General features: G+C 39.9%; 1 long non-coding RNA gene across 5 annotated transcripts in view; it reads right to left on the reverse strand.

Annotated features, from left to right (window-relative positions):
- The window catches only part of LOC108445772, a 121,137-nt gene that overhangs the window by 46,795 nt on the left and 52,987 nt on the right, over positions 1 to 21,355 (reverse strand). For all 5 annotated transcript variants that reach the window (XR_001860746.1, XR_001860745.1, XR_001860743.1 and 2 more), the window contains 2 exons: positions 13,227 to 13,332; positions 6,271 to 6,445 (listed from right to left, as the gene is read on the reverse strand). This is a non-coding gene — a long non-coding RNA (uncharacterized LOC108445772). The remainder of the gene's footprint in view (positions 1 to 6,270; positions 6,446 to 13,226; positions 13,333 to 21,355) is intronic.

Here is a 21,355-nt window from a genome sequence, read left to right on the forward strand (position 1 = left end):
GTGTTCAGCCTCAGCTTATATCCATGATGGGATGCTTGGTTCCTCCCTCTGGGTGGAGCATCTCACAATGGGGTAATGAGTCATGAGGCCAAGTGTTGATTAGGCTCATTAACAGAAGATAGTCCAGAGGGAGTTATCTCTGAGTCAGGTGGCAGGACAATGATGGGCCATTAACAGCAAGATAGTCTGGGGGGAGGAGGCAAGGAAACACTGCCCCACCTGATTTCAACACCTCATGAGGATGGTGATAGAATACACTGCAACCCAGGACACTCTTTAAGGATTAAAGGACTTTTTATGGGACTTGCTAGTAGCCAGGTAGGGGTTGGTCTCTTCTCCCAAGTAACAAGCAACAGAACAAGAGGAAACAGCCTCAAGTTGTGGCAGGGGAGGTTTAGGTTGGGTAACAGGAAAAATTTCTCCATGGAAAGGATTGTCAAGCATTGGAACATGCTGCATGGTGGAGTCACCATCCCTGGAGGGATTTAAAAGATGTGTAGATGGGGACATGTTTTAGTGGTTGCCTTGGCAGTGTTTGGTTAATGGTTGGACTTGATATGAGAGGTCTTTTCCAACCTGAAGGATTCTGTGTTTCTGTAACACTACAGCAACAAAATATAACTTTTCTTGTATTTCTGAATTTCTAATGATATAAAGTGGTATTAATAAAATACTCATAGGGCAAACTAAAACTCACCAAAAACACCAGAAAAAATGTGTTCTGACACAGCTTAAAATATATTTAAACCATTCAAAATTCACCTGATTCTATCCTTCAAGTCAAAGGGAGCAAACCAGGAGGAAAGTTTCTCAGGTGTAATTCATGATGCAGCTTTCAGTGAGCACTTGCGACCACAGACACTGAACAGGCACAACCCTTGCTACTCCTCAAAGCACTGCACAAAGAATGCCCAGATGAATGGAAGAATCATACCCCACACATCTGTGTGCCTAAGCAGGCTTGCCCCATGCACAGGGAGATGAGGACAACCCTTGCCTGGGCTGTGACAGTTGTGATAACACTCATGGTCTGGCTACAAAGACCAAAACTCTCCACAGGGTGCTTTACTGTGATTTAATCTTTAAGGCAGAAGTATTTAACCTTGCTAATGACATTTTCTAGGAACTGCTTCAGAGACATTCTTTCATGTGAGAGACTGAAATGTTAAGGGTTAATGACTCAAACGATGGGCCATTTGCCAAAGCAGCAGGTGCTTTGCTGAGTCCCCCAGCTGAAGCAGAGGAGAGGATTTGGGTGCGTTGTGGGGGAACCTCTGGTCTGCAGAAGCACCACCCCAGGGGCAGAGGCAGTGACCATCCACCACCAGAGGGTGACCACGAGAAAACCAACCTTTGTTTAGCAACGAGCTGGTTTTGAGCCAGGTAAGGGAAGAGGTCGATAAGAAGCAGATCCTGTGAGGTGGACTAGTGCTTTTGATCACGGCAATGTCCTCCCTTACACAAGCGGCTCAGGTGTAAAATCCCACCTGAGGAAGTATCAGGACATTCACACAGAGGCCTCAGAGTTTTCATCCCTTCTGATGGGGCATAACCAGCTCAACTGCACTGACATGAGAGGCAGGGTCATGTCTTAGAGGGTGTCATAAACCATCAAAGATACCTGAAATGCCCCCAGACTCATTTCTACAGCCTTCCACCAGAGAACTGTGCATGATCCACAGTGTTGTATCAGACAGTGTAACACTTCCCACAGTCCAAGGAGAGGTACCTGAGCATTCCCACCTGAACCTGAACACTGAACCCACTGAACTTTGTGTTTCATGGATCAAGACTGAGACTATCACCTCAACCAACAGACAATGAAATTGTAACAATCAAGTCTTGTCACTGGATTCATGGGTGGTGATATCTTTCCACTATCTACTCTTATCTTTTCTCCCTTCTTTTCCTTATATGTTTTCTTAAGTGGTACCTTTATACTTTTATATTGCTGTATTTCTGTAGATACTAACCAAGCCAGCTACATACTTCCTTTCCATTGCAATCAAATGGTTCTAAAATAAACCTGCTATCTATCTCCCTATCTCTCTCTCTAAAACCACAGTGTCACTTCACTCTGATCCACCCCAAGGGATCTATTAACAAGAACCTCAGTTACCCCACCTTTGTGTGTGGGTCATAACATTTCCCTCATCAAAATTATTTTTATTGTAATCAGTACAAATTAGGCTTCCAAGTCTGCTTGCACACAAAACGTCAAATTGAATTGATCTAAATCTATTTTCTTTGCTTCATAGATTTTTTTTTCTACAATGGATATATACGTATTTGTGTAAATCTGCATTCTAAACCTTACTCTATTATTTTAAAAAATAACTAGTAGTTTTAAAGACAAGGTAAAATAAAATGTAATAAATTATAACAACTTCTTAAATTATAAATAATACATTAAAAAGAAAACCAATACTCAGCTTCCACTGTCAAACCTATCACTTCAAACTGCTCTGCTTCTATAAGGAAATTAAAGTTTTATGCCCCCAGTACTGGGAATCCAATAGGTGCCTGATCCTTTGCACATGAAATGCCTTCCTTTGCCTCAAATCTCAAAGCCAGCTCTGTTCTGGTTCTCTCCTTCCCATTCCATCATTGCACTAAGGATTCCTTTCTGCTTTCCTTGGCCCATTATAACTGATACACGTTTAACTATGCACATACATATCCATAAAATAAATAACATGTTCTTCATTTTTATCCTTTAAAATATGAATTGAATTTTCTTTGGTGACAGTCTGCTCTTTTGTCTGTGCATTACCAGCAAAAGAATAACAATGCTCAATGGATTTCAATCAAGAATTAACAAGAGGAATGAAAAATATTTTATGCAGTTCCTTTTCTTCATATGCACAACTAAACCAAGCGTGTCTTCTCATATTTGTGCAGACAGACACAGTTTTCATACAATCATAAATAATCACTGAGAGTATCAGCACAGTAAAAAGTTAGTGGAGAACAAACACATAAAAAACCTTTCTGGTTTTGTTTATTTATCACTCTTTCACAGCACTTTTTCCTATTGTAAGTCAACCAGTTTGACATTGCTGAAAGAACCCTTGTCCAACAACAGCAGGACAAAAAAAAAGAAGCCTTGGAATTATTTTCTGCAACAAACTAAAAGTAAACCAAAATAGGGCTCAATATTCACATGACATTTGAAATTTCATTTCCCAGATTTTACTGTGGGGAAAAAGGGCAAGCTAAGCACCCCCCTTTGGCTCTCCCATTTTGGTAATTCCTCACTAGTGTGTGTACCTACAAAAGACTTCCTCTGAACTCCGGTTTAATCTCTCCCTTGACTATCCTGGAGACATTCTGTTTAAACACGTTCTCGTTTTCTTCAAGTCATGTTACGCGTTTCTTCCCTGAAGTGCCGTGTGTTGTCCTGAGAGGGTAATACAGGTAACATTTAATACCTAATTGTAAAATAATAGTAGTATTTATCAACCTTGAGTTCCACTGGCACTACTAATTCTCACAACATATACCCACATAACTGAAGCCACAAGCTCTGGGACTCCAAAATCCATTTTTAGGTCCAGCAGCAGGGAAGGAGGAAAGAGAAGTCCCTTTGCATGGAGACCAGTGACTAAACCAAATCTCTGTCCTGGTTCTGACAGCTGCCCTTAGGATTTTCTCTCACTCTCCCTAAAACACAGATTTTGTGCAACCACAAGGAAGCAAGAAAAACAAAGGATCCATAAAACATATCTGAATTTCCCTTACAATGGCAGCTCATTTTCCATTTGTAGTGGTGTACTGAACATTCATTAATTCAACAACAAAACAGTGGATGATCCACAAAGCCTATGGGGAAGTCTTTAATTTCAGTTTCCTTTGTATAGTTGTTGATAAAAATATCCTCAGAGTAGACACTCATTAGACAGAAACAGCTCTGCATCTGGCTACAAGGATGTAGGTGAAATATGTAAACTAAACAATGTAGAAACTAATACATACCACTAATGCAGGTATAACCTTAAAAATCACAGCTTCTCTCTAAAATTCACAGAATTTCAGTTTACAAAAAGATCACCACCTTTGCTAGTGGAATACACCGCTTTCACCTGAAATATCACTGCATTTTCCAGACTCCTGGAATCAAGTGGCTGCTTTGCCACATGCACTCTAACAAACACTGTTTCAGCAAGGGTCACTGGAGGAGCCCTCATGTTAAACAGCTTACTGGAGGTCTGACGCCCAAAAAAAAGACCTAAGAAAGTCTTCCTATAGTTGAACACATATCTGCTTCAAATATTAATGTGATGCTCCAGAACAGTACAACATTTATGAACATCTGAAAACGTTCTGGCCATGTGGAAACACCATGCCTGCATTCTACACTTCTAAATTTTATTTTGCTTTCAATTTTAATTATCAAAGCAGACAGAAGTTTAAATATTGAAGGATCTAAGCATAATTCATTAAACTTCTAAGTTTATTTATGTAAGCAGAGAAAAACAGGAAACTAAAAACAATTGCAAAATATTTTCAGTAATTGAAATGAAGTAACTGACATCAAGTATGGAAGGGAAATCTGTATTTTATTTTAATATGCAATTTTAATATAACACCTACTTAGGGTGGCATTTGAGACCTCACATAAATATTTTAACATTCTAAATTGCATCTTTACTGAACTGTACATAATCACATTTATTATTGCAATTTTCACTGAAACAGAAACCTGGTAAACATACATTTAATCTCAGTACCTTAAAGCAGTAACAGAGCTGTACCTTTGCCTGCACTCTATGTCCATCTTCGCTGTGCCCAGGACTATTTCCAAGTGGAAATGACTCCTTAAGCTATAAATGCACAGTAAGATACATAACTGGCTGTATGACTGAAATGGCTTCCGGAAGGAGGAGGCAAAATCTGAACTGTCACCTCCAACTCTGTTTCTCAGCGACACGGAGGCAGACTCCCACAAATAGCTGGAAAGTTATATTAAGAGGTTGTGTGATGTCCTGCCAGAGTCTTTACTAGGCTTCTAGAGTACAAAGGTCATATATTGTTTATTTATAGATAAGGAGGATACTGCACAAACCATGAGGTTTAGGGAAGCTTGTGCTTCTAAGCTAAATAATTCTGTGAAATAATGCAATATACACACACATTTTGAGAAATTAATTAAAAGGTGTACCCTTTAACTAATATACAGTTTTGATTTGAGAAGAAAAGACACGTCTAAATCTTGCTCAGCTGTGGTAGAGTTGACTTACTATCTAAAAGAAATATACAGGAGATTCCTCCTCTTTTAGATAGGCTGAGCAGTGTCATGATGAGGATTCCTCTCACTATGTATTTGTAGAGCATTTAGCGCAGCTGTATCTTTTGTCTCTACACACAAAACTACCTTCTCCTCTGCATTTGATGGTTGGACTCGATGATCCTAGAGGTCTTTTCCAACCAAAACAATTCCAAGATTTGCGTAGCAACTGTAGATGTTTTAAGTACAATGCTGTGTGTCCACCTTCGGTTGCAGGGCTTGGTTAAGGTTTGATTCTCACTCCAGTCCTGCCAATCACGCGGTCAAATGACTCCTGCCTTGCCTCTGCTCCCCTGGGAACAGGTAGTGGAGCGCTAATGTTTCCCAGACAGCTGTTGTGTGCCTTAATTATCTCCACAAAGGGAAACAGAATTACTGCAAATTCTCGTCCAAGGACATTAAATGCATGCAGTGTCTGTCAGTAACATCAGCAAATCAATCAGTATTTTGAGTGCATACAAACACAGGCTGTTCCCTAACAAATAAACATTTTTTTTCTCTTTTCAGTTAAAGAAAGGACTAAAGTAGCCCCCAGTCCTGTACTGAACCCTGCTTTACCTCCCACTCCTCACTTATTAACAGGCTGGAAAACAGAAGCATATTGTGCCTCTCTCTCCAGACACTGTTTTTTATTTGAACATTTCTGATTTTCAAACCTGACAGAGCCTTTAATAAGACATAATAGGCAAGCTGAATGTCAGTCCCAAGAGTCAGAAAAACACTCCATTTTAACCTGTCTGAAATGCAGCAAACAGCTTCAAGAAAGAAAATGAACAGAGAGAATTACATCAGTATTCTGTGTTAACACACTTCTACTGTATCAGTCTGAAAGACGGGTGTACGCTTGACATATATGGCCTCTGGAAGATGTATAAAGTCACTGATTTTAGAAGTTTATATTCAGGCTTTTTGCTTAGGCTGCATTTAGTTTGATTATAAACAGTATTTTCCCAATTCAATTCAGAAATTAACTGATTTCTTACCTTATCTGAGAAATACAGCTAATGGGGATGCTCCTAAGGCAGTAAAGCTGGTCATTGCTGGTCACTCCTGTCCCACAGTGCTGAGGTTTATGGTTTCCTGTGATGATGAGCAGGACTATTTTCTTAATCTATTGACCCCCACAGTTTGCTTCCAATTTCTGCTCAACAGCAACACCTGTGGGAAAAATAATTCCGTTTTTTACCGCTTCCAGCATCTTCTTTTGCTACTTTTGGCATGGCTTTTGATGGGTTGCATCTTTCACTGACATCAATGTCCATGGCATTTTCTTCCTACACCTGCTATCCTGCTGCCCTCATTCCTCTCCACCCTAATGATGACTTTTCATTTGTTCTGTTTCCTTCCCCCTTACCCTCTGCCTATGAAGAATACTTATGAAAACCCAGAAAGGTGTTTTGTTTAGACACTGGGTTAAATGTCAGCATCCACATTTATTTCCTGCACTGAAACAGATGTTCCAAACAGCTTCTCTATTTTCTACTGCTAGTGACACCACTGGTGTCAGATTTCCAAGTGAGCACAGCATCAACCTGTTCCTGCTCCAGTTCTTATGATCAGATATTTGGAATAGCTCAGGGCCAATAGAGCTAAGCATTTTTCAAAGTCCAGTCTTCTGTCCTGCAATCTAAATAGGACTTCAGAATTTTTAACATTGTGACCCTAATCTTTCAGTGCCCCATTATGTCATACAAAAAAGAAGGTATTTTGTCTTCTCCCAAGCTTTGTCTTTGCATAAGGAATTTAGTACATGTGTGGATCAAATATGGTATTATACCAGCTTGTCTTGAATTTTAACCTGGAACTCTACTCATTTTGGAATAACACTGTTATGTAATGTAATGTCATGCATTATATTTCTTATATTTTGCCAAAAGAGAAGATTTGATTTTTAAGTTTAAGATTTTTAAGTTTCAGTGGACTAAGATTTGCAAAGTCCATTTGCATTAAGAAACCTTCTTAAAATGAAATCTAGTAAGGAAAAATTCCCACAGACAGCAAGACTCTATGGCGATTTAGTTAAAATCAGTCTCTCAATTGTCATGATTTTGTATGTTTGTTTGGCTGGTCATTTTGTTTTGCAGGAATAATCTTATTAGTCTACAAAACCTGGTGAGCAAATTGTAATTTTAATACTTTTCTCTTTCCACTGTTTTCCATTTGAAGCTCTTACTGTGTTTTTATTTCACAGAAGGTGCTACAAAGGGGAAACCATGTCTGCAGACACAGCAGCTCAGGCAGCTGAAGTTACTGAAGTATTTATTAGCCCATCCTAAGGAGATCTTGTGTCTCAATATGTAACAGAGTGATGATGATCTACGTTCTTCTTATCTTCCATAGATGTCAGGGTTCCTCAGGCACCTTTAACCTCTCTCTTCCCATTACTTCTCTCTACCATTCACGCCTTTTATCACTGGCAAGCAGAAACATCCCAGAACACGTTGACGTCAATAAGCTCCTAGTTAGAATCAGGGCTCTACACAAAACAAACACTATCCAACACAGGATAGCAAAGTCAAAAGCCTACGGTGTTTATCCAGCAAACAAAAAAACCCCACTGTAAGCGCTGCAACAGGATCAAATTTTACAGAGAGGTACTTCCAGAGTAACACCCAGACTCCGTAGTCCAGCACAGCTCAGACTGAAATGCGCAGAGCAGTTAAATGCATGCTCAAATGCTTCATCAACTGGAACCCATTGGGGTTTTTCTGCTATTACCAAATATGCCCATGCTTAAAACTGATATGGCTGCTAAGACTTAACTTCTCTTGAAGCACAGACCCTTTAGGCTACTGGTTATTCCACTCACAAGGCAACCTGGTCCTGGATTACTTAACTGTGCTCTACCACACTTACATAATGCCTAAACATCAATTACATTTCAAAAATACAATCTTAAAAATTCTTTTCCAGTTTCACTGTTGGACTCTATAAGGCATCCTTCCACCTCCAACTAGCACGAGGTAGTTTCAAAACAAACAAAAATGAACTGGCTCTTCACAACAGGTGTGTTATGCTGTAGGACTCCTTGCGAGGGAGGCTGCAAGGCTCAGAGGGAGGTCGGGAAAGTTTACAGAACAGAAATCCACTTCAGTTGCTAATGAGAAATAAACTATGCCTGGCTGCATGTTTCTCTGGGGTGGGGGAGCACCAAGAGATCACTTAGCTGAAATACGATCTACAATTTCCTTGTCCTTACACACTTCCTTAGGCATTTGGGTTTGGACAGGGCTGAGGACAGGTGCCAGTCTGAGCAGCTGGAAAGTCCTTCTGCTGCAGGACGAGTCCCAGCACTAAGCTCAGATGTTCCAGCCCTTCCTGAAGGGAGCTCTGACTCCGTGCACACTGCTGTGGAGCAAGTGATCAGCAACAGTTAAACAAAATATACAATATTACACACTGAGGCTTAACCAAATCCTGTTTTAGCCCACTGGCTCAAACCGAGCAAAAAAGTTTCACAGTTTTTAAACTTTACTGTTTTAAGGAAAAACTACCCATTTTTTTCAGTTCCACACAAAACTAAATAGCTCCAAATATAGTTAAAGAATAATAGAGATTTTGTGAATTTTTAATGCAGTTCACCTTTATAGTCCAAATTAAATTTCATACATCCAACCAAATCAAAACTGCTCTACTGATCACCTCAAGTTCTACCAATCCATTACCAAGTTTAATGACTTTTAATTCAATCTCTCCACCTGCACATATGAGTCCTTAGTATTCTTAGCTAAATCACGAAGCAAAAATAATTGAATCTGTGAGAAACACACATTTGCCTCTTCCCCACTCCTATCTATTCGTATCAGAATCAGGTGTAAGAAGAAATTCCACCAGGAAAGTTTTTTTCAAGAGGATGCCAACTGATTCTGCAGATTCAGCTAAAGAACAGACTTCAGTGCATTTCTCCAAACAGATTTTCCTCATCTCTCTGTACAGAATACAGGAACAAAACTAGAAAAGGGGCAGGGGCCGTGACTACAGTAACACAAAAACTTCACGGATCTGTACAGGCCCTTGTGAGCAGCCAAGGTCTTACTTTCATCTTTCAGGTGAGAATTTTAAGATACTGAATCTTGAAATGGATTATAATTTTGCCAGCTGAAATTTCACCCAAACACACTTGGCAATCAGTTCCACCAATTATAACTCATACACAGTGCCTTGGCTGCAGCCTAGTATGAAGGATGTAGTTATTTGGAAACATGCTTTCAGTTTCAGGGATGAAAAGCAAATCCTAATGTTTTAAGAAAACTGTTGAATTGTTTAGATTGAAGGTGAAAATTTTGCCTCCTGTCTTTATTCTAAGCAATACAACAGTTTTCTTGAACTGCTGAAAAGTGCCCTGCATTACCAACACTGAAAGCAGGCTGATAGGATTTAACCAGGTGAGATAACCCTTGGAGTGGGTGGTCTCCGTGTACTGTTGCAGGCTCAGGGTCATCCTAAGTGTTGTGTCTTTGTTTTTCTAAGTGTAGGGAGAGAAAAATCTAGCCCCTCTGAGGTTTGGTATCTAACCCATCGTTGTATAATTTTTAACACTGATTTTCCTGTGTCTTAAATCAATCCTCCCAGTATGCACAGGAGGCTACCAGGATGTGTCCTGAGAACCCCCTCCTTTTCCCCTACCAGACTTCTGCCTGATGATCTCATTCTCCACTCATATCTTCTCATCCCACCTGTAGGCCAATAACTCATAAATCTGTCCCTTCTTTCATGGCTTGTCTCACTTCATCTCATCCTGTCTCATGGCTCTTCTTGGGTGTTCTGTTGTCAGTTATGACTCACTATAACTCAGACTTAATTCATATCTGAAACTCTCTTCCCTCTCCGTATTACTTGTCAATAAATGCTACTTAGGTCCAATGAATGCCCTGCCTCCAGAAAAGAAAAATAAAAGGAAAAGAAAAAACCCCAAATCATGTTTTTGGACATTATCAGGGAAACCAAACGTACAGACCACAAGTTCAGGAACTTTAGAAATTAAGGCTGTCCTTAAGTTTTTTTCCCTTCTTAGTGTCATCACTGCATTTATATTTTTACAGCTGACATTCACCAAACCACTCCTCCCTAGTCTTCATTTTGCATCAGGAACTGGTCTAATTAAAATCCACACAGCTCTGGGCTGTGTAGTAGGTGCAAAGCCATGGTTTTGAAACAAAGGCATCCAGACCTCCCCACTAACTAAACAGCACCCGGACATCATGATCACCACTCAGTGCAAACCCAAAGTTCCAAACAAGGAACTGACCCTTCTGCACTGTCTGGAACCATTGCCTTGGTTACCAGACCCAGCAAAAATCACATGCTCTATTAGTTATTTGATACTAATTCTTCCTGTGCTCAATGAAGAGTGTTTTGGAATGAGAAAGACCATGAGAGTTTGAGAGTTTTGCAAAGTTTTATAATTAGGAGAAGTACTAGAAATACTGACTGTGATAAAATATTGATTTCAAGTTTCTCAGGTCCCAAAATGACACAAAATTTGTGAAATGGAAGCACTCCTTCCGCAAAAACAGAACTAAATTAAAATCTGCATCTCTCAAACATAGCAACACTTGTAAGTAGCTTTGTTGTATCTGTAATTTGTTTAGAAAATGGTGTATCAGGATAGTGGTAGAAACATGAAATGTTTGCAAAAAGCATTAAGCACATTTTTTTCCCCAAAGAAGGAAAAAAATTTCCTTTCTAAAACAGCTTGTTACTCATAGTTACCCAAATCTTATACAGTCTGAAATTTCTCAGAGGAAAATCTGACTTTTAGAGTTTTGTTATTTTGAGGAATGATCACAATCTGAAATTCAAATTCTATCTTCCCCATAATGATGAGTTTTCAGAACATTAAGGAAGGTCAGTAATTCTCATCTAAAATACTGGATGTTTGCTTTGACCACCACCTTTGGGTACAGAACGAGTCCATAATTTCAGCTTACAAAATGTTCTTAGGTACTATTCCTCCTATCATCAATAAGACTTGTGTAAGGCTTGTTTCTCCTGTCTTTAAGTGGTAACTCTTTTGAAGGAACTGCATAACTGAATGGTAAAACATTTTTTTAATCTCAAGCGTACTTATTTTCAAAAGGATAAAAAGTTTAAATTATTTAGATACAATTAACCTTCTTGCAAGAAAACAGTATCACTCTTCAAAGTTGAATAGAAACTTTTCCTAAATCTACATTAGGAGATTCTGACAGCAGTTTCCTGTTCTTGCAGAGAATACTCTAGTTCTAAAGTGAGACTGAGAATGTTTCTTCTAAAGTGAGACTGAGGATGTTTCTGAAGGCTAATGAGCTGGCTCAAGGCTCTAAAACACTTGGCAAAAAACTAAGAATTTTCACCACTGACTTTACTTATTTGGGATGCCACGGCAAGCAACTACTTGCATTGAGGGCCCAATGTTGGGAAAAAAAAAAAAAGACAAAATACTGAAAGGAAAAGTACTAATAATACTACACCATCACTCACTGGTCCCATGTGTTACATCTGCATTATGTGCAGCAAAATCTGGTGCTCTGGGATTTACTATGAATTTTCCATGTAACTTATCTGAGGTTCTCTCAGATGAAGAGAACTGCATGAAGTCCCAGAAGCAGTTTGGTAGCAGAATCTGAAACAGTACATCAACAGTGTCTATGAACACACTGCCAAAACCACGGGAATACACACATAAAAAATACCAACATGAATAAATATCTGCAAGCTGATAGAGTGTGTAGTTCAGGAATTAAAATAATATCCAGAATGACTTTGCTGTTTACTTGCATCTGCTTTTCAGTCACATATGATGTAACATTCAACAAGAGTGATTTTTCACATATCAGTGATATAACCATTAAATATATACCCTTAGGAGGTACCTCTGCTTTTGTGGAATTGTTTAAAATACTTAATTATGAGCAACAGTTAATTATAACAGCTTAATCATTGCAATGAGATAACATAAGACTGCAATGACTGTACAAATAAAATGCTTTCTCTGAATGCACCTTGGTACTGGTGCACTCTGCAAGCACAACTCTTACCTTTACTCCCATTAGCAGCTCATTTGCTTCCCCTAATTAATCAGCTACAAAGCCGTGTATAGCCAACCTCTGCACTTACATCATCATACAAACATGTATGTAATTACTTGCTGCCATTAAGCGGTCACATTGCACATCCATAGTCTGTCTGTCATCACCTGCTCACATGGAGCATGGAAAAGGAATCACACAAGTGCTCTCCTTGCTTCAGAGACATGGAACAACTCAACAGAGCTGTGCTATTTCTCCTGTATGTATTCATAAAACAAAAATCCATTTTCCTATTATCTAGAAAATTACAACATTTCTCTAGATTGTTCTTGCTTTCCAACTAGAAAGTCTCATTTCTGCACTGAGAAGAACTGTAAATGCCTTATTTTCTTTCAGCTGTATCCAGGACATATATACAACCTAAAGCTGCCAAAAATCCTTGAGGCCTGGCAAGTGACACAGGATCTCTGGCACCTATGGGAACCAAAATTAATTTCTTCCTCACTGTCGACCTAGCCCAGGACCTAATTCCTGAGGTCACCAGGAGTGTTACAGTGCCTTAGCCTATCAGCAGAGGAGGGCTGTTCGCTTTGCTCCAGCGGATGTCAGAGAAGGGTCCTTTTCCTCCACCACTTCTCAGATGGCCATTGGTGCTCTGGGCAGAAACAGATGGCAAAATCTGATCTGGCTAACAGATGTGATGGACAGCAGCATCAACATGTTGACCTTGGAGTTGCAACTCTACCTTTCCAAACCTGGCTCCATCTTTAAGTTCCATGGAGGCATTCTGACTAAACAACTTTCATCCTTCACATAATTTTTTATTTACCTCATTTTCTCAGCCACTTTTTGTGAGTTAACAAGAACAAGAACTGCAGAGCACACCACATGTATGCACCAATTACTCTACCATATGAAAGTCCAAATACCTGAACACGTTGCAGATTAGTCTCCAGTGGCTCCTCTTTTTGTGTTCTGAGTTCATTTTGCCAGATTACTGCTTCTTCTTTTTAGCGGCAGCCTGAGACAGATATGCTGGAACAGCAGAAGAAGAAGAAGCCATCTGAGTATGAATTTAGTCAGAAAACACAGAAAAAACACAGCAAAAGTCAAAACATCATCATTACTGTTACCCCCTACAATCTATGTGACTGATAAATGTGACATACCGTGCAGAACAGATAAACAAGCAACAGCAAACAAACCATGTCACTGTTCCTTCAGCAGTTGTTTGGAACCTCCTGAACTGAATTGCCCTCAAGACTACTGGCAGTGCTTGAAGCTTTGCTGGATTTAGTGACTACTTTGCCAACTCTTCTCCTGCTACCCTTCTTCAGTTGAACCAGAAACATGTTTTAGCTGGGGTACAACATCTGCATACACAGACACCTCACTGGCTTAGGCCAACTCACCTGGAGTGTGCACGTTATAGGAAAGCTACAATCCAAACCTAATGAAAACTTTCCATCTCTTGGTTACTCAGGAACTAGGGGCAAATGATTTGTTGCTCACCAAGGCCAGATCACCTGCCACAAAAACTGGGATAAGCTTGCATTGAATAAAGTGATGCTGTACCAGTTCATACAAGCAGAGAATTTGGGAAAATTGCCCTGTGAAATACCTGTAAATTCATCACAACAAACACCAGAGAATTGTTTTCTCTCGAGGCCAGTAAGAAAATGTCTTCTACCTTTATGGAAGAGTTGGTTCACTGACATTAACATGAAGATTAATCGACATAAGTACACATCTATTGCAACTTCTCGTAGAGCTGGGTGAGAACAGAAATGTTACAGAATGCCCAGAGTATACTTCATTTCTCCTTCTTTGGTATTTTCCTTGATTCTGCTCGTCTTTCAAAACTCCAGGCAGCCCCACCAACCAGACACTGCCACGGGCCATATCAGGCACGAGTCCAAGTCTCCTCTAACCCCTGGTTCTCCAGGTCTCTGCCTCTTCTCACCATTCTGTCCTGATGACTGCACGGCAGATTGATGTGTCACCTCATCACAGGTCAGACAGCAACACAGAGGTCTAATTAAAATCCAAATCCAGTAGCAAAAGATCCACATGCTTCAAACACTTCTGTTTGCTAAGTTTTTGCCTTTGTGAGAACATAAAGCTCTACATATCCATTTCAAACAGGTTCTAAAATGCATCTACTATTCATGTAAAGTACTTTCCATGAAGGTATTCTTTCATTAAATATCACTGAGCTTGGGTCTCTTATGAATATTGATGCAAGCCTGACATTTTCAAAACTTGGGGCAATGTGACTTCAGAAGATACAATCTTCCCTAACACCAATTTCTAAAGATTTTGGGTCCCTCTGAAGGTTGCTGAACCTGATCACCCAAATTACTGATTGTTTTCCAATATTAAGGCAAGGTATATTGTGAAAAATGACAGAGCAGCCACTATTTGGAAGAGATTAAATGATTTACAGATCAGTAACATCCCATGGAGCTCAAAATCATGTCCTTTCCTGGTAGGCCAGTAGCTGCAAGTATATAATCTCCCTAAAGTAAACTATAAGGCTAGAGTGGAAAATGATAGATAAAGTAAACTCTGTGCACTGAGTAACTGCAGGGAGTCTAAAGCTGAGGATCTAATAATTAGTCTTATCTCTATCAAGGTGCAACAAGAATAAGCTGAGAAATGCAAGAATGCCTGACAAGGCCCCAGGCTCTCCACAGCTGCAGAGAAGCCTCATTGTTCTGGAGAATTTTAAGGCCGATCTCACGCGGAGGGAACACGAGACATTTCTTTTTGCTGCCATGCTGCTGATGGGGGTGTCTGGAAGGTACATTTACCCACACATTTCCCTTCACACACAGCCCAGTTCTGGGTTCCCCTTTTCAGGGCTGCTCAGGCACAGTGAGCAGCAGGTGCACAGGGAACAACTCTGGGGTAGCCAAATTTCTGCTGGCCCGTGGAGGGGAAAGCCCAGGGGAAAACACTTTAAAAAAAGAGATGTCTTCCTTGGAGTTCTTCCATTTCAATCTCTGCTTTGCACAAGCAAGTATTTTAGAGTTTGAGATTTACTGGTGATTACTACACATTCAAACAGCAGCTGACATTTCACCTTCCAGATTGAAGGGAACACCCAGGACAAGAAGGTGGTCACTCCTTCCCCATGCTCTGATACACACTCAAACAAAACAGTACTAGGCTGGAGCGCAGTTGCACACTTCTTTCTCTGGACTCTTTCTCTGGATGACTTGCAAGTGCCTGGGTAACAAGTTTATGGGATTCTTCCTCCAAAACCAAGACAGTTTCTCTTGAAATGTGCAAATGATACGGCACCAAGTTCTTTCATTTTACATCTGCATGATACTGTGGACTCTCAGCTTTCTCCTGCTCTAACAGAAACTGCATCAGGTGTTGCTTGCAAACTGCCACTGAAAGCAAGTGGAATTTTGTCACTGGCTTCAAGGAGAGCTGTAATGGCTTTTGTGTTAAAGTGTAGCAAATGATATCCGTTTCCTTGGACAGCATAAAATACTGTACTTGGCATACAAAAAACTGTTTGACTAAGAAAAAGGACCCAAAATTTCTTCTTTTAGTGCTTCAAGCCTTTTTAATGCCTATGGCCCTCCAGGCAGCTGCACAACTTTTACAGAGCAGTGGAGGAAGAGAAACTGGAAAAAATGTAGCTGAAATATGAGTAAACGACCTAATCTGCAACACAGATCTGTAGCAAACCTGGTTTCACTGCCAGTGAAGTCCAAGACAAGTTTCATCTTCACAACAAGTAGCAGAACATTTTTATTCAGTATTACAAAGCACGAGCACTTTACAAGTTCATATACTTAAAACATGCTGCCCATAATTAGGTCAAATAATGTTTATGCCACATGATTTTTCTCCCCAAGTTTCCTGAAACTCTCGCAAAGTCCAGAGCCTTCTTTTTGCATTTTCTGAGAGAGACAAAACAGAATAAGAAGTTTGGGTTGCCCTATACCTTCCTTTCTCAAGCAGAAGACAAATGTATCATTCTTACTTCAAGATCAAATTTTATTACCTGGGATATTGTTGTGGCTCTCAAGTCTACTTTAATTCACCCCAATGTCAACTGACAAAGCAAAATCTGACCTTTATTTACACAGCCTGCAAAAAAGTATCCCTAGCAAGCTGAAGCACACAGACAGGAGTAAATACCTTTATCTGTTCTATGGTTTGCACAAACACTCTTTGCAGCCTGCAGTGCCCACCTGGCAATTCTGAAAATTCAACCCCTGCATGGTACCACTGCTATTTGTACTACAATATTTGATATTTGACTGGGGGATGAGATCCACAAAGAATACCATTTAAATAGAAATTTTGACCCATAAAGTCACTATCCTACTCCACAGGTCTGTTCTCTGCCAAATGCAACTGGTCCAAGTCTGTCATCATGTGTCCCATCTGCCTTTCCAGTGACCCCGTACCGGCAACCTCATGCAGGTAAATCCCCGAGGAGCTTGTTCCAGGAAGGGCCTCTAATGCTGCATGTGGAGAGGGCAGATGGGATTTGCAGCAAGCCACAGCTTGATCATCCTGAGAAAATGCCACTCCTTATCCAGCCCCTCTCCTTTAACACATGTATGGGGGGCCCAAAAAGGCCCTAAAGCAGAGGAACAGCCCTGCTTGGCCTCACAGGGGCTTTAGAGGCTGTGAAAAAATGAAATGCTACATGAATGATATCCAAGAGTCATGGGCACAGCCTTTGTTAGTGCTGAATGCAACGATTATGATTTGAAAAAGCCAAACTTTACATTAAGAATCTGACTGAAGGGATTTAAACCTGATTAGAGGGTTTAAACTAGGAGATATTCCTTACAGTAACCCAATCTAGCTCAATGAGACTGTCTGTATCAAATCCATATTGCTATTTTTATTTCCACAGTGGAACTGCACTACCAAACATACTGAATTGAGCTGGCCACAAAGAAAAGTGCTGGCAAAAACGATTCTGAAACAATTTTAGTTACATAAAATGCCTATGCTGCTCTGGTGTTTTCCATCAAGGAACAGTTCACAAGGCTCTGCCTTGAGGGTTACACTTATTATTTACATGTACAGAAACTAGCACTTAGAATGACCTATCCGTATTTTAAATACAGGGGACTGAGGCATGGAAAAAGAATAATGTCCATCCTCTCCTAAGAAACAGTGCAAAAAACTATCCAAGGTAAATACATGATTTGTAAACTATTACACAATGGGCTTTTATTTTCATTTAGACATTTCTTTCCTAATCCTTTTAGGACTAGAGTATCATTGGTCTAATTGAAGACTATGTGCCTTTATTTCCTCCTTCCCCTCAGACCAAGGCCACACCAATCAGCATGTGTTCATCCTGCAAATCAGTCTCTGGGAGCAGCGTGCTTTCCTCAGCAGCAGGATGCTGGCTTCAGCTCCGAGCTCCACTCAGCTGCTCTGCTACTTGCCACTAAAATGCAGCATGTCAATCACTTGCACCGCTCATGAGAATTAGCACAACACAAGTCTAATTAGAAACTAAACACTGTGTTATCTGCAATGATTTGGAGATGGAGTAAGCTGATATGCGTTTTAAGAACCTTTCTTGCTGCACAGTAGTTCATGATAACACCCATCTCACAGCTCATTAGTGAATCAAAATACTATATTGTATAAATACTACTTTGCTCTTTTCCTTTTTTACAGAAGCCCCAGGTCTCAGAAGCCTCCATTACCGAGCACATGTGACTTGGTTATATTGGAACATTGTAGGAAATGGAAAGCAGCCCTGACTGTCCAAAATCAGCAAAATGAAAGCCAGTATACTGTATACTTTGGTCCTCTCTCTAGAGAAGTAGCCCCAACTAGCCTCCAGACATTTTACACTGCAATACCTATTGGCAGAACACAAAGAAACTCTACACTGCATGACGCTGTGCGTGGACTGTCAATCCTTCTGCTCCCTTTAGCTTGCTCTTTCCTGGAGAAAACAGTGTAACCCACTATAAATCCAGACAACACTACTGCAAGCTTCAACCAGGAATCCAAACATGAGCAGGGGGAAACCTGGCAAAGAGCTGAAGCCAGAGATGTAAATGTTTAACAGCAAGAGAAGGACGTGAAGGGATATGCAGCTGTTTCACTGCACAGCTTCTCCAAGGGGGAATTGGAGAGCACAGACGTAGACCACGTTCTCACTTCTAGTTGAGATAAACATTTACAAGCCATTCATTTTAAACAGGAAGGCATAACATTAGGACATGACCTTTATTTCAGTGTGAAGGCAAGCCACCCCAGCTCACTGCACTGCAGACATCCAGGAGAGATCCATAATGTTCCACTGCTCTGTTATTACAGGTGGGCTGGATTTTAGATTCAACGAGGAAGGTGCAATTTTATGGCTCTGTGGAAAAATCTTTAAAATGCTGGTGGGTAGATGTCTAATGATGCCAGACTGGTGCTGCAAAACATCATATGTAGATAAAGCACTGAAGAAAATGTCCGTGTGCCAATGAATGAGCATTTAGGCAAATAATTCTAAACTGTACATGCAGATTTGGTGTCATTACACTACTATTACAGATGCCTACCCTGCTTTTCGTCTTTCAAAAGGGTGCAATTCTGATGCTTTATCATTAGCATTCTAGCTGGAAGCCAATAGAACTTGAAAGATACCAACAAAAGACACTGGAAGATTAATTTAGAGAGAAAATCTGCAGATTTTGAAAAGCCACAATCGACTTGTAGCTTGAAAGACGAAACACACTTCTTTGTATCACATGCCCCTTGCTCCCCGTATGGATATCTGTGTGCAGACAATTTTTTACTGTGGGAAACTATCAGCCATCACTTTGTGTTAATTGGGAAGTACATATTTATAGCAATTTCTTATAAAAATCGAAGTAGGTCAAAGATTGAAAGGTGGTAAGTTCGGGCTTTTGTATCCCAACCCGAGATAGTTTAATAGGTAGATCTCCTGCACAGAGCTGAATGATTTGAAACCTTTGCCAGGGCTATCAGCAAGTTTTCTAGATTGGCTCTCCAACACTGTCATTTCCAGAATGACGAGTGATTTTTAAACTTTGGCTCACGATCTTTAAAAAAAATTGTAATATCCATACAATCCATGATAGAATCTGGTAATTCTGCAGGGAAAAAAAAATTGTACAAATATATTAAAAGTAAAATTCTTCCCTGTTGTGAAACTGGCTTCTCATCACTAAAAGCCTTAAGTGGACCCTCAGCCTTACCTTACAATTCCTCTCAATCAGGAGGAGACAGAGGAACCCCTCAAGAGGTTTAGTTCAGGCTTAGGAAACAATTCATTCCAACACCAACTGCACAGAACCAAAGCTCTGGAACGTGCACTTCCGAAAGCTTGAGAATATTATTTTTGAAGAAGCACCCGACACAACCACGACTTGGAAATACGAACTGTACCAAACTAGAAAAGGTCTTTTGCATTATTTAATAACCTGGAAAAATGCTAATGCTGTATTTCATTTTTGAAAACTGCAAATACTTTCTAGTGAAAAGCAAGTGTACTATTTCTGGTGAGACAGATACACTGTGCTTTGTGAGGTTCTAGCATTTTCAGATAGGTCATTGACACAAACGTGATTTTTACTAGAAAGTTTTTTTCTATTCTGGAATACTTTTATTGCCATTTGGTCTTCCTCAAAAATAACATGTGCAAAACAAATATTTCCTGTGACTCTAGGAATTGCTTCAGACACTGAGACTGGGGCTGCAATCCATATCCATAACACACTCCACAGAAATCTCAGATGCAAAAGCATACGTGAACTTGAAAATCAAAACTAGTGCTACTTTCTCATCATATCAAAAGCAAATAATTAGGAACATGTTTTAGAGCACCTGGCTGGCACCCCATTGAAGAATGGGGTACAGATTTTTAACTTCAAACAAATCTGTTTTAAACAACTCTGTGCAGGCACAGGAATTACCTGTGAGCTTCTGCTGATTTTCAGTTGCCTTCCAACTGAGAACATGCTAAAAGTGAAATGACCAGGCCTGCCATGTCCTAACTATGAACTTCTGAAGAGAGTATATTTTTATACACAGTCTAGCAAGGAAAAAACAAAAGACAAAAATCCAAATTTAAAGCAATACTTAACTGCTGGGAACCTATTTGTAAGCATTATGTCAGCAATTATATCAGCATTAACTTATTAAAAATTCAGGAAAAACTAACTTGAAAAGAAGGAAAGAAAGACTTTGGGAAACACATAAAACTCACAGGTTTACTTTACTTAATTAAAGAATAGTGCTGGCTGGCATTGCCAAGCTCTGCAGTGGCTCTGGCATGCCTGATTTTGCTGTATAATTCAAACTTTCTTTTTGTTTCATGAGATTTACTGTTCCTGTTTAAAAGGGTTTTTTCCTAAGAGATCCATCTTCTATTTATATGCAGATGAAAATGATCTAAATTGAGATGGTTAGATTCATGAATAGAGCCCAGAGACATTTAAAAAAGGGGGTGCCTCTTTAGTGCAAAAAACTAGTACAGTTCAACTGCAAACCAGTAGTATCTTAGTGCAAGGCGTGTAAAGCTGGATGTTCTTTTCGTTCTAGGCTGGCTTTCAGGTTATAAAAATCATGAACTCGTTTTTTCTGAGAATTAATTGCCATAGATCCAGGCCAGTCTGGTCAGGTGAAAAGCAGCACAGGGCAAGACTGAGAAATGAGAATTTCAGTTAAGCCTTAAAACACATTAATAAAGGTATGATCTTTATTAAAAAAATAAATGTTCATATCTATATAATGTATATATGTACAGTTTAGATTGTTCTGTATTTCTGGTAACAACTGTGGTTATTGCACAGAGAACAGTAATTTGTCCAAACCAAACCATAAATAATTAAGGCCAGGATTTTGACATTGGATCTATGTGGGTGGATTTTTGCACCCCTGCGGATTGAATGGCAGGATGAAAGATTAGGAAAGCCAGAAATACACGCAGAATGTGAATATTGCTTAAGTCCATCACCTGGCATTTCCAGTGCAGGGAAGTGTCTGCTTTCACCGCCACCCTCCCATCCATGGGCCTGGGACAGACACTCGCAGAACA

Source organism: Corvus brachyrhynchos, unplaced genomic scaffold, assembly GCF_000691975.1.
Source record: "Corvus brachyrhynchos isolate BGI_N302 unplaced genomic scaffold, ASM69197v1 scaffold523, whole genome shotgun sequence".
Lineage (NCBI taxonomy): Eukaryota > Metazoa > Chordata > Aves > Passeriformes > Corvidae > Corvus > Corvus brachyrhynchos.